At 46.7% G+C, this 13,459-nt stretch overlaps 1 protein-coding gene across 3 annotated transcripts in view; it reads right to left on the reverse strand.

Moving 5' to 3' along the window:
- Positions 1-8,402, reverse strand: part of RALGAPB (Ral GTPase activating protein non-catalytic subunit beta) — a 112,242-nt gene extending 103,840 nt beyond the window's left edge. For all 3 annotated transcript variants that reach the window (XR_013347745.1, XM_077831813.1, XM_077831812.1), the window contains exon 1: positions 8,267-8,402. The gene's annotated coding sequence lies outside the window, so the exon portion shown is untranslated. The remainder of the gene's footprint in view (positions 1-8,266) is intronic.
- Positions 8,403-13,459: the final 5,057 nt, after the last annotated feature.

Genomic DNA, 13,459 nt, shown 5'->3' on the forward strand with positions numbered 1-13,459 from the left:
CTGAGCAGTCATACTGCTCTTACATACAATGCAACTCCCCCACCTTTTCTGATATATGTCATGTCTCATATCAAGACTTCACTACATGCACATACATAAAAAAAGTACATTAACAAGTAGATCAAAACAGTAGTATTTCACATATGCCAGTCACTCAGACTGTAAACTCTTTGGTGGTAGAGATGGTCTTTTCCAAAGAGGGAGGGAGGGAGGTACGCACACACTTTGGCTAGCAGAATGGGGTCAATAAGTGCTACCGCAATATAAGTTATGAAAACCAATACTCTAGTCAAAAATACATACATACAACATTTAGTGGTCTTGATTTTATCCTGTTCTCTCAGGACTTGCCTACACAAAGAAATGTACTAGCTTAACTCCTTGTGTGGACACACTTATTCTGGAATAAGAGTCCATGCAGTGAGCTATACCAGTATAACTAGAATAGTACAATTATGCCAATAATTTAAGAACATAACAGCCATACTGGATTAGACCAATTGTCCATTTAGCCCAGTATCCAGTCTTCAGACAGCAGCCAACGCCAGGTGCTTCAGAAGGAATGAATAAAACAGGTAATCAAGTGATTTATCCCATCGTCCACTCCCAGCTTCAGGCAATCAGAGGCTAGGGACACTCAGAGCACGGGACTGCATCCCTGCCAATCTTTGACTAATAGCCATTGATAGGTTCCTGGAGGATTGGTCTTTCAAGTTTTGGCTTTCACAACATCCCCTGGCAAAGAGTTCCACACGTGGACTGTGCATTGTGCAAAGTAGTACTGCCTTCTGGTTTTTGTTGTTGTTTTTATTTTTTAAACCCTATGTCTATTAACTTCATTGCGTGACCCCTGGTTCTTGTGTTATGTGAAGGAGTAAAAACATTTTCTTATTCACCTTCTACACACCAATCATGATTTCATAGACCTCTATCATATCCCCCCCTTAATAGTCTCTTTTCCAAGCTGAAAAGTCCAGTCTTTTTACTCTACTCACACAGAAGCTGTTCCATATCCCAAATCATTTTTGTTGCCCTTCTCTGGACTTTTCCAGTATATCTTTGTTGAGATCTGCACGCAGTATTAAAGGTGGATTTATATAGATGCATGCTGGTATTTTCTGTCTTACTATCCATCCCTTTCCTAATGGTTCCTAACACTGTTAGCTTTGACTGCCGCTGCACATTGAGTGGATGTTTTCAGAGAACTATCCACGACTCCAAGATCTCTTTCTTGAGTAAAGAGAAAAGGAGTACTTGTGGCACCTTAGAGACGAACCAATTTATTTGAGCATAAGCTTTCGTGAGCTACAGCTCACTTCATCGGATGCATTCAGTGGAAAATACAGTGGGGAGATTTACATACACAGAGAACATGAAAAAATGGGTGTTTCCTTATAGTGTGTATGATGAAAAAATGGGTGTTATCATACACACTATAAGGAAACACCCATTTTTTCATGTTCTCTGTGTATATAAATCTCCCCACTGTATTTTCCACTGAATGCATCCGATGAAGTGAGCTGTAGCTCACGAAAGCTTATGCTCAAATAAATTGGTTAGTCTCTAAGGTGCCACAAATACTCCTTTTCTTTTTGTGAATACAGACTAACAGCTGCTACTCTGAAACCTGCCAGTAAGCTTTAAGTTACAGTTCCAACATAAAATAATCAAAAGTGGCATTTAAAAAATGCCTCAGATTCTCTTCCCTTCAATTAAGGTTTACAGTTTGGGTTTGGTTTTCTTTAAGTTTGAGCTACAGGAGGCAGGACTTCACAGCTCTGCTTACAGTCCTAAGATCCCTAAAAATTGCAGGCAGGCACTAATCCAGTGGTTCTTGCTGGAGGTACACAGATGTCTTCCAGGGGGTATGTCAACTCATCTAGCTAATCGTCAAGTTTTACTACAGGATATGTAAAAAGCACTAGCGAAGACCGTACAAAACTAAAATTTCATATAGATAGTGACTTGTTTATACTGCTCTATATACTAAAATCAGTGTTTCTCAACACAGGGGTAGCAATCCCGGGGGGGTGGGGGGGATCAAGTGCACAGCCAGTATTAGGGGGTAGCAAGGAGGGGCCCCACGAAGCTAAGGTTCATGCTGAAGCCAAACCCCTGCCACTCTGGGCTGACATCAGACTCCTGAAAAGGGGTATGGTAGCCTGGGAAGGTTGAGAATCACTGCGCTAGCCCATCTTCCAGGAAACAAAGATGTGAACGTTGAAGTATGGCTTGCAAGCCAAGAGTAATAAAAGCCCATTTGTTCAAAACATTTACACTCAACCTTTCCCCTAAAAGACGCTTGGACCAGTACCAAACAGGGCAGGGCTTGCAGGGATATTAGTCTTTTCAAAGAGCGGGCTCACCACTGAAAAGCTTTGTAAGTTAGCAAAGCCTCAGGTTAGCAATCCCCCATGCTGTCTTCCCAAAGAGCACTGTAGAAAGCCTAAGTGTGATATTTATTTTGCTATTTTCCAGACTCAACTGTTGCCTGGTTTGAGGCAGAAGCCGGATGCACTGCTGATTAAGTCAATATCAAATGCATAAGAACATAGATTCTGCAGGAAAGATATCCCTCCCTACACTTCCGTAAGAAAGCAATTTTTATTGTTTTGAAGTGGTGGGAGCACAGGAGCCAGAGACCTAAAGCTTGGAGAGAAGAGGACGATCACAAGACCCAGCTCTTTGAAGGGGAAAATGGATGAACCACAGGTAGAAGCAGGAGGAGGTGGTGGTGGTCAGGAAAGCAGACAGTGCCAACTAGTCTAGGACCAAGGCCTTGTCTACATGGGATATTATATCAGTAGGCAGGGCTGTCCTTACCCATATGCAAACTATGCAGCTGCACAGGGCACCACGAAATTTGGGGCACCAAACCAAATTTCCTGGTACCCTACGCAGCTGCGTGCTGCTCCAGCGGCCAGCCCAATCCCGCCGGCTGGCTGAGCCTGCCAGGAAAGCTGACCCCACCCCTGCCCCAAAGCCCCTGTTCTGCTCCACCCCTTCCCCCACTCCACCCCTTCCCCAATGCACCCGATGAAGTGAGCTGCAGCTCACGAAAGCTTATGCTCAAATAAATTGGTTAGTCTCTAAGGTGCCACAAGTACTCCTTTTCTTTTTGCAAATACAGACTAACATGGCTGCTACTCTGAAACCTATTTCTAAAACGGTTTGTGCTTTGGTATCCAAAAAGCCTAACAGAACTTTTTCTGATGCTGAAAAAGATCTTTTGTCAGATTTAAGACACAATTTTATAGTGCTCAAAAAAAGTGTCAGGGAGAGGAAATATCTTTTTGGTAATCAATCTAGGACCACTGCCTGGAAGAGTTTACTGATCAATAAAGCATTTGTAAACAGTTTATAGCCATGGCAAGTTGGCAGAGACGAGATTTAAAACATACATTTATAAAAACAATTTAGTGTGTGTATATTTTGATGTGTTCTTGAATTTTAACTTTATCAAGCCACTAAAATTGGTCCAAAAACAACAGTTAGTATTTTTACTTCAGCTGCAGTTCCCTGTCCCTTTGAAACTTGGGAGGATATTCAAGTTTCCTAGTGATGTAATCACAGCTATCTTCAAGTTCAACTTGCTAACAACACCCAAAGTTAAAGAAAAAACATCTGAAACGTATTTCTCCACCTAACTTCATTAAACCATTTCACAGCCTCTTAAATTTGGAAACAGGAAGTGCTTATGTCCTCAGAAGAAGCACAGAGCAAAAAACATCCTCTCAAATTTCACAGGGAACTACAGAGGAAGTACAAATAATAACTTTGTTTAGTGGAGCAATTGAAAGGTTTTCAAGCTAAAATATTTTTGTTGAATTTTATTAAATCTGGGGATCTATTAACATATTTCAATAGGGCAGGTCATTCAGATTTTCATCTGGCTTCCTCCACATCCATTTAAACTCTGGCATGATTTTAGTAGCTGTTATCTTAGGAACCACTGCAATCAGAAATTAATGTTTTGTCAGTTGAAAACTAGAATTCCCAACTGCTTTTTAGCAAGCTTAAAACACGGATTTCTTGCTCTTGTGAGAGAAGCCTCTTTAAAACAAAACAAAAAAAAAAAAAAAACCAAAAAAACCACACACACAGGGGTCAGGGGGGAAAAAAAAAAAAAAATCAAGAGATTTGGGTTTTATTCCCTACTTTGACAGGCCTTGGGCAACCAACTGTGGCCAAAGTCTTCAAATCTGGCGAACTCTAGCTAGGCTCCTAAATCTATAAGGTACTCTGTTTTCTTAAAAAGTTACCTGGTTTCCAGAGGTGCTGAGCACCTACAATATCCAATTACAGGAGTAGTTAAAGTGGAATTGAAAGGGGGTGGGAAATAAAAAAACAAGAGAAGAGACTCCCTTCTTTTGGAATAAAATGCCTCCAGAGTGTATCTTGACCTCTCCAAAAGTTTGTAGCTGGGGCCCCCAAACTTCTGCCATCCTGACATTAGGATTTAGTCTTGCACATCTGCCAGCTGACTTTCATTCTGTATCTACTCTAGCTAGACCAATTACATCAGAGGACTTTACCGGCACCCCACTTCCAAATCAAACCACTTAATTTAGGCTCCTAAATATGGAGATTAACTTTAAGATCACACATTTCAAATGCAGTGTCTAGTCTCCATAAAATGGGATAGTACTGCGTAACTACACCACACCACAGGAGGGCTGGGAGATTTAACATGGTTTGTAAAACCATTTGACATCCTCAAGTAATTTAAAATCCCTATAGGAGGGCAAAATATTGAGATATGTGGAACTGCCTGAATTCCACTGGGACAGAGAGGCAAAGCCTTCATGGGAAGCTTCAGGGTGGGTGATAACATTGAAGCTAGAGTAGATACAGAATGAAAGTCAGCTGGCAGATGTGCAAGACTAAATCCTGATGTCAGGATGGCAGAAGTTTGGGGGCCCCAGCTACAAACTTTTGGAGAGGTCAAGATACACTCTGGAGGCATTTTATTCCAAAAGAAGGGAGTCTCTTCTCTTGTTTTTTTATTTCCCACCCCCTTTCAATTCCACTTTAACTACTCCTGTAATATGCTGGAATCTGCCCCTTTAGAATCTGCATTTACTGTCACAGGAGATGGTGTTTCCGCATCTAGGAGCGGAAGGGTACGTCTACACTACAGCAACTACAGCTGTGCTGCTGTAGTGCCATAGTATATGTGCATCCTACATTGATGGGAGGGGGTTGTCTCTTGACGTAGTTAATTCACCTCTTCAAGAGGCAATAGCTAGGTCAACAGCAGAATTCCATCAACCGAGCACATCTACACCAGGGGTTAGATTGACCTAACTATAGTGATCAGGGCATAAAATTTTTCACAGACCTGAACAATGCAGCTAAGTTCATGTAATAAAGCATAGACATAAAGCATAAACCCTAAGTCTTGTTGAATATTAATGGGACTTAGATTCTTAAGTGCCTAATCAGTTTTGAAACTTCTACCCTTTGTCTTGTTTTGCTCTCCCATTTATAAAATCACACCACCACATTTCTCCCCACCACCTTCATCTTTCTGTCAATTAAGAGTGCGATTGAATGACATGGTTGCTTCTGATGGTAGGGGGCAAGCCTCAAGAGCCTTGAGGCTCACTTTTGGTTTATGTCTTATATTCCTAAAAGTTACCTACAGGGATCAGGAAGGGATTCCTCCTCCCCCCAGTATATTCTGGGTTTGTTTTAATCTCCTTCCTCTGAACCATCAAGGATGGACATTGCTGGAGATGGGACATTAGACAGGGTGGGTCAGGGCTCTGAGATGGCACCAAGCATTCTCGCTCAGGTGCTTAGCTGGCCAGTTCTTGCTCACATACTCAGGATCTCAAGGATTGCCATATGCGGGGTCAGGAAGGAATTTTGCCCCAGACCAGACTGACATCAACTTTGGAGGTTTCATCGTCTTCTGCAGCATGCGCATGCAGGTCACTTGCCAAGATTACTTGGGTATACCTTACTTAACCATTTCCCAACTATTGACAGGGTGGTAAGGCATTGATGCACATCAGTCCCTCCTACTCTCTGCCTGTGGCACATAACAGTCTAGTCTCCGGAGGGCCACGGTATTTTGGACTGATTTCTGTTGTTGGGTTTAGTGTGCCGATGCTGGGTGGTGTTGGTGACCTGTGCTATACAGGATGTCAAACTAGATAGTATTAGGGTGACCAGATGTGGAATCCAAGATATCGGGGCCACCGCAGGGGAAGCACCTTTTCAATTGTTACACTCACCCAGCACGTTCGGCAGCGGGAAATAAATCTTGCTGACGAAGAAAGAAGTACCCGCCACCAAAATGCCGCTGAAGCCCATCAGCGACTGAAGTACCCGCCGCCAAAGACCCAGACATGCCAGGTGAGTACAACAATTGAAAAGCCACTCCCCCTGCCTGTCACTGCCGCGTAAGCAAAAAGGGCTACCGTGCCCGAAACAAAGTATCGGGACAAATGGAGTCCCGACCATACTTCTTCCGTCAGGACACGGGACAAACTGCTCAATATTGGGCCATCTGGTCACCCTAGATGTTATGGTGGTTCCTTCTGGCCTTAAACTCGAGGACTATGACTTGTCTCCTCCAGTCCAGTCTCCTGGATGTACCAGGGAGCCATGCTGAAGTGGGTCAGATAGAGATCACACTTCATCTCTAACAGGATTGGCTGAGTTCAGCTGAGCCATTTCAGCTTGGTCCACTGGAACCTTCAAAGGAAGCTCACAAGGACAAAAAAAAAAATCTTATAGGTTAGCCACAATAATGAACACTTTGCTATAAGTAGGTAGGCTGAATTTCTGTACCTAGCTAGCACTTTGGCCATTCATGAGTAGATAGCATTATGGCCAATCCCAGCTCTTCATAAACCAGATGCATCATTTCTTCGGTCTCTAGTTTTAGTATTATCTTAATACTATCAAAAAGAACTGCCTTTCTGAGTCTACAGTCACCTTCAATGCTTCTGCCATTCTCATAAGAGCAGAGTTCACTGATACAAATAGTTCTGAATATCAACTGTGAAAAATCAAGAATCCTGAAAACGTCCTATTGCAAATACTTTTCCTGAGCAGCAGCAACAGAGGCAGGCACTGAAATTATTCACGGGGGAATCTAATGAAAGGAGAAAGTAACAGAAACCTTCCTTTCTCCATCCCCACACACTGTACTCTGACTTGCAGCAATCAAGGAGCTGTGAACAGGAGAAGAGAGAGAAAGCTTGCTCACTCTTTCAACAGTGAGTTAAGACAAACTTTCAAATTTATAACACTTAATCGTCTGGAGCTAATATAAAAGATGGACCTCCCTTCCCACAGCAGGATTCAGAGCAAGCATCATTGCAGAAATCCCAGCTTTGTTCTCCCAGCAGTTTGGGTCATGGGGCACCTGGGTTTCCCAAATGGTGCTGGCCCAGGGCCTACCCAAAGAGGGGATCCTCTTTTGTAGCCACTTATGGCTAGTCGATGTCTGGCAATTCCAAGGTACTCCCCTAACGCAGTTTTATATTATAAACCAGTTGAAGACTAAACCCCGACTCCCAATAAGCTGTTCAAACCCCTTCCTAGTTCACTGCCTCTTGCTCTGGCCAAGGGCACTTCTCTGTTCACCACCCTCTTGCTCTCCCTGTATCACTTCAGCCTAAGCCAGAACCCCTAGTGCAGGCAGTTGCCAGCATGCCCGAGATGTAGGCAGCTGCCTGCGCTCACTACAGGGGCCGCGAAGACTCGCCACCCGCCGCCAGTCCCCAGGGACCCGCTCCTGAGCCCCTGCTGCTTTGCCGGAGTCTCGGCGGACCTGCCCCGCCAGGCAGCGGCCAGCAGGGTGCCCACGACGGGCCCTGCCCGGCGCTGCCTCCGGCGGTGAGCCGGGCCCGGGAGCGAAGGAACGTCACCCGCTGCGGCGGGACTCCGCTCGGGGCAGGGCGGGTCCCCGGGCCCGGAGCGCTCGGGCCGCGGAGCTAGCGCCTCCCGGGCGGCGCGGGCATCGCCGGGGCTCGGCCCGCGGGCTGGCACCTCTCAGCGCGGGCGCCACAGGCGACACCCCGCAGCCGCCGCGGCGAGGCCGGGCCCAACCTGCCGGGCCCGCCCTGGGGCAGCCGGCCGCAGCCCCCGTACGCGGCCAGGCCCTGCTGCCCCCGCGGCGCCCACAGCCCGAGGGCGGAGCCGGCCCACCCAGGGCCCGGGCCTCCCCAGGGCAGCTGCCGCTGTGCGGCCCGGCCCGCAAGGGCGCCCGGGGCCCGTCGCTGCCCGCCCGCTGGGGAAGGCCAGTTACCTGCGCCGATGAGCCCGGCTGGCATGTCGGGGGCAGGGCACCGCTCCGCCCTCAGGCGCCCGGCTCCATGGTGCCCGCAGTGGGTGAGGCCGGCGACACAGCACGGGAGGCTCCGCTCAGCTCGGCTCGGCTCTCTCCGGACACTTCCGGCAGCGCCAGAAAACTCACCCGGGGGACCCCGGTTTCTCGGCACACAGGGCGCGTGCACCACGCCACACTGAGTGCTTCGCGAAATAAGTTCCCCCTTATCTGCGCTCCACTTATTGGGAAGTGCGCGTGCGCGTGACATTTTCCTCGCTGTCAAATAAGTCTCTGGCATAGTCGTTTGCGCTTGCGCATTTTATACTGTCAACCCGCTTTCTCCACCTTTATCTTATTCTTAAAGGGACAGTGCGCACTTTGACAGGGCCTGGAATGTTGCCCCACAGATTACCTTTACACTAAGTCCTAAACCTTCCTTGACCCCCCCCCACACCTGCCAGCAATGGGGTTCAAACTGTTATGCTCTGCTCAGCTCCCTAGGAATATGTAACTCATTTGTGTATGTATGCCTGCTTTAACCCTGTGATAACTCTCTCTCATTTCTTTTCTTAGTTAATAAATTCTGAGGTAGTTTACTGTAGGTAGGGACCTACCAAATTCACAGCCATGAAAAACGCCTCACGGACTGTGAAATCTGGTCTCCGCCCATGAAATCTGTATAGTACAGAGTAAAAGCACACAAAAGACCAGATTTCACAGAGGAGACCAGCGTTTCTCAAATTGGGGATCCTGACTGAAAAGGCAGCTGCGCGGGGGGGGGGGGGGTCACAAGGTTATTTTAGGAGGGGGCTACAGTATTGCCACCTTTACTTCTGCGCTGCCTTCAGAGCTGGGTGGCCGGAGAGCGGTAGCCGTTGACCGGGTGCCCAGCTCTGAAGACAGTGCCCCACCAACAGCAGCACAGAAATACGGGTGGCAATACCATACCATGTCACTCTTACTTCTGCCCTGCTGCCTTCAGAGCTGGGCAGCCAGAGAGTGGCAGCTGCTGACTGAGGGTGCTGCTGGCAGCGGCTCTGCCTTCAGAGCTGGGCTCCCAGCCAGCAGCTGTCGCTCTCCAGCTGCCCAGCTCTGAAGGCAGCGCCGCCGTCAGCAACAGCGCAGAAGTAAGAGACCCCTACAATTACAACACCGTGAAATTTCAGATTTAAATAGCTGAAATCATGATATTTACGATTTTAAAAATCCTATGGCCATGAAATTGACCAAAATGGACTGTGAATTTGGTAGAGCCTTAACTAGAGGATTGACTACAAGCATTGTCTTTGATGTGAGAGTTACCAAAACATTTGGTGAACTTTGGTGTATAGCAACTATCTATCACTAAATCCAGCTTACCTGGGTGGCAAGATAGACTGGAATGCCCAAGGGTATTGTCTTTGGCTCCATGGTAAAACTGTTACAGTGCTTTAGGAGTTCACACTTGTCACTGGGCAGGTGAAATCGAATTATAGAACATAAAACCAGTTTGGGTCCTCTGCCCTGCTTCTTGACAGGCTGCCCTGAAGTTGGCACTCATGCTCATGAGGCACTCCAGACAGTGTGACATGTCTCTGTAGCTCAGCATTAGGCTCCTATCTATGTGAGAGGGGAGGAACTTAGCACACACCCTTCTGGTCGGCATCTCCCCACCTAGTGTGTTGACTTTTGTGGATCGCAGTCTAAAGTGCATCTGTCTCCCCAGTCATTGTATAGGGCGCCTGGGCATCTAACTCAGCTTTGTGGATAGCAGTGTCATCCCTGTGATTTTCTAGATGCTTAAAAGTTAGGCACTGTGATCTCAGAGCTCCCCAATACCGGATGCAAAAGGGCTCCCCCCAGTATGAACAATAAAACTCAGCTAACCTGACCAGCTCAATACACCTCACATCCTGTCAACGTGATCTTTATTTGAAAGGTGTCATGTAAAACATCATCTGAAAAGTAATAACACACTGGTCATTAATACTCAGTGTGAAATGTCTATAAAAGCACTGTACGTGAAATTATGGATACTCCCTACATAACCAAATCTCATTGTAGCCCTGACACTTGCTTTTGTTCAATTTCCAGTGTTGGATTTGGTGTGGTTTGAGGGTTTTTTGCATGTTACACAATCACATATTGTAGTTAACTCCTGTCCTGAATCAGCAAATCCTCAGAGATGTGAGACATGCTGTTTTGGTTTCACTCACATGCAGCAGTAATCTAGAGAAGTCACCTAAACACAGGGGCCAAAAGGGGAAGTGAAGGGGAAGTCTAGCACTTCAAGTATGAAGCCAGAATTTTTGGCTCGTTTCCAAACCTGAAGCTGGTGTCCTGGGGTAGTGTTTGTGTTTGATGGCCTTATTCAAGTATTCTGGATCTATAACAAGTTAAATCCTTAACTTGTTTGGGTTTATTACAATGTCCATACTGTTAATCTAGTCAGTCTTAATGTGCCCACTCACATCTAGTTTTACCATCCAGTCAAGTTCAGTTTTATTTCTCAGAGCTAATAGGACTTCCTGTGGTACATGCATTATATCCTTAATACAGTGATTTCAGCTGTTAGTGGGGGAGCCTCACTGCTGGTGCACACTAAGTAGTCTCTTGCATCAGAGATATTGTCCCAAAGCAGGTCTAACACTCAGATCTCGGTATCAGTGATTTCAGCTCTGTGGTGTGTAAAAAGACTCTCAATTGAGTCTAAATTAGTTCTTTTATTACACAGTGGAGAGAGAACAGGTCAAATGGTGTCTAAGACCCTTAAGCCGGGCCCACACCACCCTCTCTCTCAACTCACTGGGCTTTGGAACCCATGTCCCCTGCCTAGCGAGTCCCTCAATTGGGGTATGCCAAGTACAGTTCCGCTGCCCTTGATTCACACAACAAGGATAAGAAATGTTTTTACAGGTCCTACATGCTGCCTGGCTAAGGAACCTGACTCACGGAAGCTGGCTGACCACATTAGAAACACGTGTCCCCTCCTTTGCTTCCTAGCTGGCTGTCTCCCAAGGTGCTTGTCACTTTTGTAGCCATCTCTGCTCACCCCACAGTGCCTGAGCCCTTCCTCATTCCCACCTCTGGCTGTTCAAGGATGAACTGCTGCATCTTGTGAGGATGTTTGGTGAAATGCTGGTTGCATGAGTTTCAGCCCTGCTGAGGCAGGTTTGTAATGCCTTTTCCTGGGATAGTTAATTGCCACAAGCCATGTTCAAAAGCCTGCCATGCAGAGTCTGGCTCTGGATCCTGTTGTCTTTGCTTTCTACACAACATTCAGAATATGGGGAACCCACACTGGCACAACTGGATTCCAAACCCAGTAGAACCTCAGAGTTATGAACATCTCAGGAATGGAGAATGCGTCTGAAATGTTCGTAACTCTGAACAAAAAGCTATGGTGGCTCTTTCAAAAGTTTCAACTGAACATTGACTTAACACAGCTTTGAAACTTTACTATGCCAAAGAAAAATGCTGCTTTTAACCATCTTAATTTAAATGAAACAAGCACAGAAACAGTTTCCTTACTCTGTCAAATCTTTTTTTAAACTTTCCCTCTATTTTTAGTAGTTTAGGTTTAACACAGTACTGCACTGTGTTTGCTTGTTTTTTTATTTGCCTGTGCTGCTGCCTGATTGCATACTTCCATCTCCAAGTGAGATGCGTCTGCTACTATGGTGTTCGTAACTGAGGTTCTTACTGTAGCCCTGTTTATTTATGTGCAAAGATACCAGCCTAGCTCCCTGTGTACACTGCTGCTCTGGCAGGGATCGCAATGGGTACATTCTGCAATAGAAGGCAAGGAGGCCCCATAGAGGGCTCCCAAATGATTTAAAGGGATACCACCCAATTCCTAAACACCAGAGACCCCAAGCACTGATTGTTCCACTGCTTGTGCTGGCAGGTGGTTCTAAAATAACCCTGGAGATGCTAATTTCTTTAACAAGGCAACACATTCTAATGAAAACTCTGCTGCCTAGCAATAGTTCCCAAGTGTTTGGATCAGGCCGAGCAAGGGAGCCTCATGCTCCACGGGGGGAGCCGTGATAGCCCCAGTACATTCATACAGCTGTAGGGCAACGGGCACAGCCGTGCAGTGCCTCTTTAATTTCTTTGGCCAGAAGAGGTAGCTGTTCTTACAGCCCCTGTGCCCATCTCTCACGCTCAATGCCAGGCACTTTCAGCCAGCCAGGCATTCTCTGGCAGACTTCGAAAGGGCCTATCCACACTGTGGTGCCCCTTCAGTAACTGACCAACCCAAGGGATAGGATGGGAATGGTCCCCAGCATGTTCACGCGCCTCGTAGCGGCCAAAACAAAAATGGGCTGCAGCTCCTGTATTTCTGTATTTAGATCCTGCCCTCCTGATGTCAGCCTGTGATGCCTCTGGAGAAGTGAATTGGCATCATTGGCCTGAAAGGGCCAGTGTCCCATTCCATACGCCTTCCATTCCATCTGCCCAAAGCAGCACACGCTACGCGTGGAGGATGCATTGGCATTAGGGTTCATGGTTCTCAAATGTCATGGTTACTCTATGGTAGGAAAATTATTCTCCTCATTGTCCATAAATCCCTTGTCAAGATATTTGGGCCTAGAACAGGGCTACTCCCCAATGACAGTGGCACTCTTCCAGCAGTGGGCACCAGACCCCACTTGTGAAAGGAGGGCTCTGCTTGTATGATGGCAGGCATCTCTCCAGATTACCTCACCCAGATGTTGCCAGCACCCAGTGCCGAGAGGCTGAACAACAGCTTGAGTTGGTTCGTTACCCGGTGTGCTACGCCCAGTAATCACAACGGGGTGGAGAAGCAGAAAAGTTTATTTGCAGCTGCAAAAAGGTACAGGGAGAATAAAATCTCAAATCCTGCACACAGACATGAGAGTGTTTCCTGCATCAAGCAATGGGGTGTCACTGGGGAAAGACAGACCCCTTACAGCTAAACAACTAGTCGTAGCTACTGTCACAGAGCCCTTCTTTCACAGGGTATGAATTTGTAGCCAGGAAGTGGCCACACAACCCTGTGATGCTGGTGTTAGGGCCATTCTGGCATTGCAGACATGAGTAATCTACATTGCAAGGCTGTTTACTGTGAGGCCTTCAAATGGTAGCTCAAGATGTTAGGAGTGAGCTCCTTCAGTTGAGGACTAGCCAGGCCAGCCTCCAGGCAGATTAATCAGCTCAGCTGGGTTG

The sequence above is a fragment of the Eretmochelys imbricata genome, chromosome 13 (genome assembly GCF_965152235.1).
Source record: "Eretmochelys imbricata isolate rEreImb1 chromosome 13, rEreImb1.hap1, whole genome shotgun sequence".
Classification (NCBI taxonomy): Eukaryota; Metazoa; Chordata; order Testudines; family Cheloniidae; genus Eretmochelys; species Eretmochelys imbricata.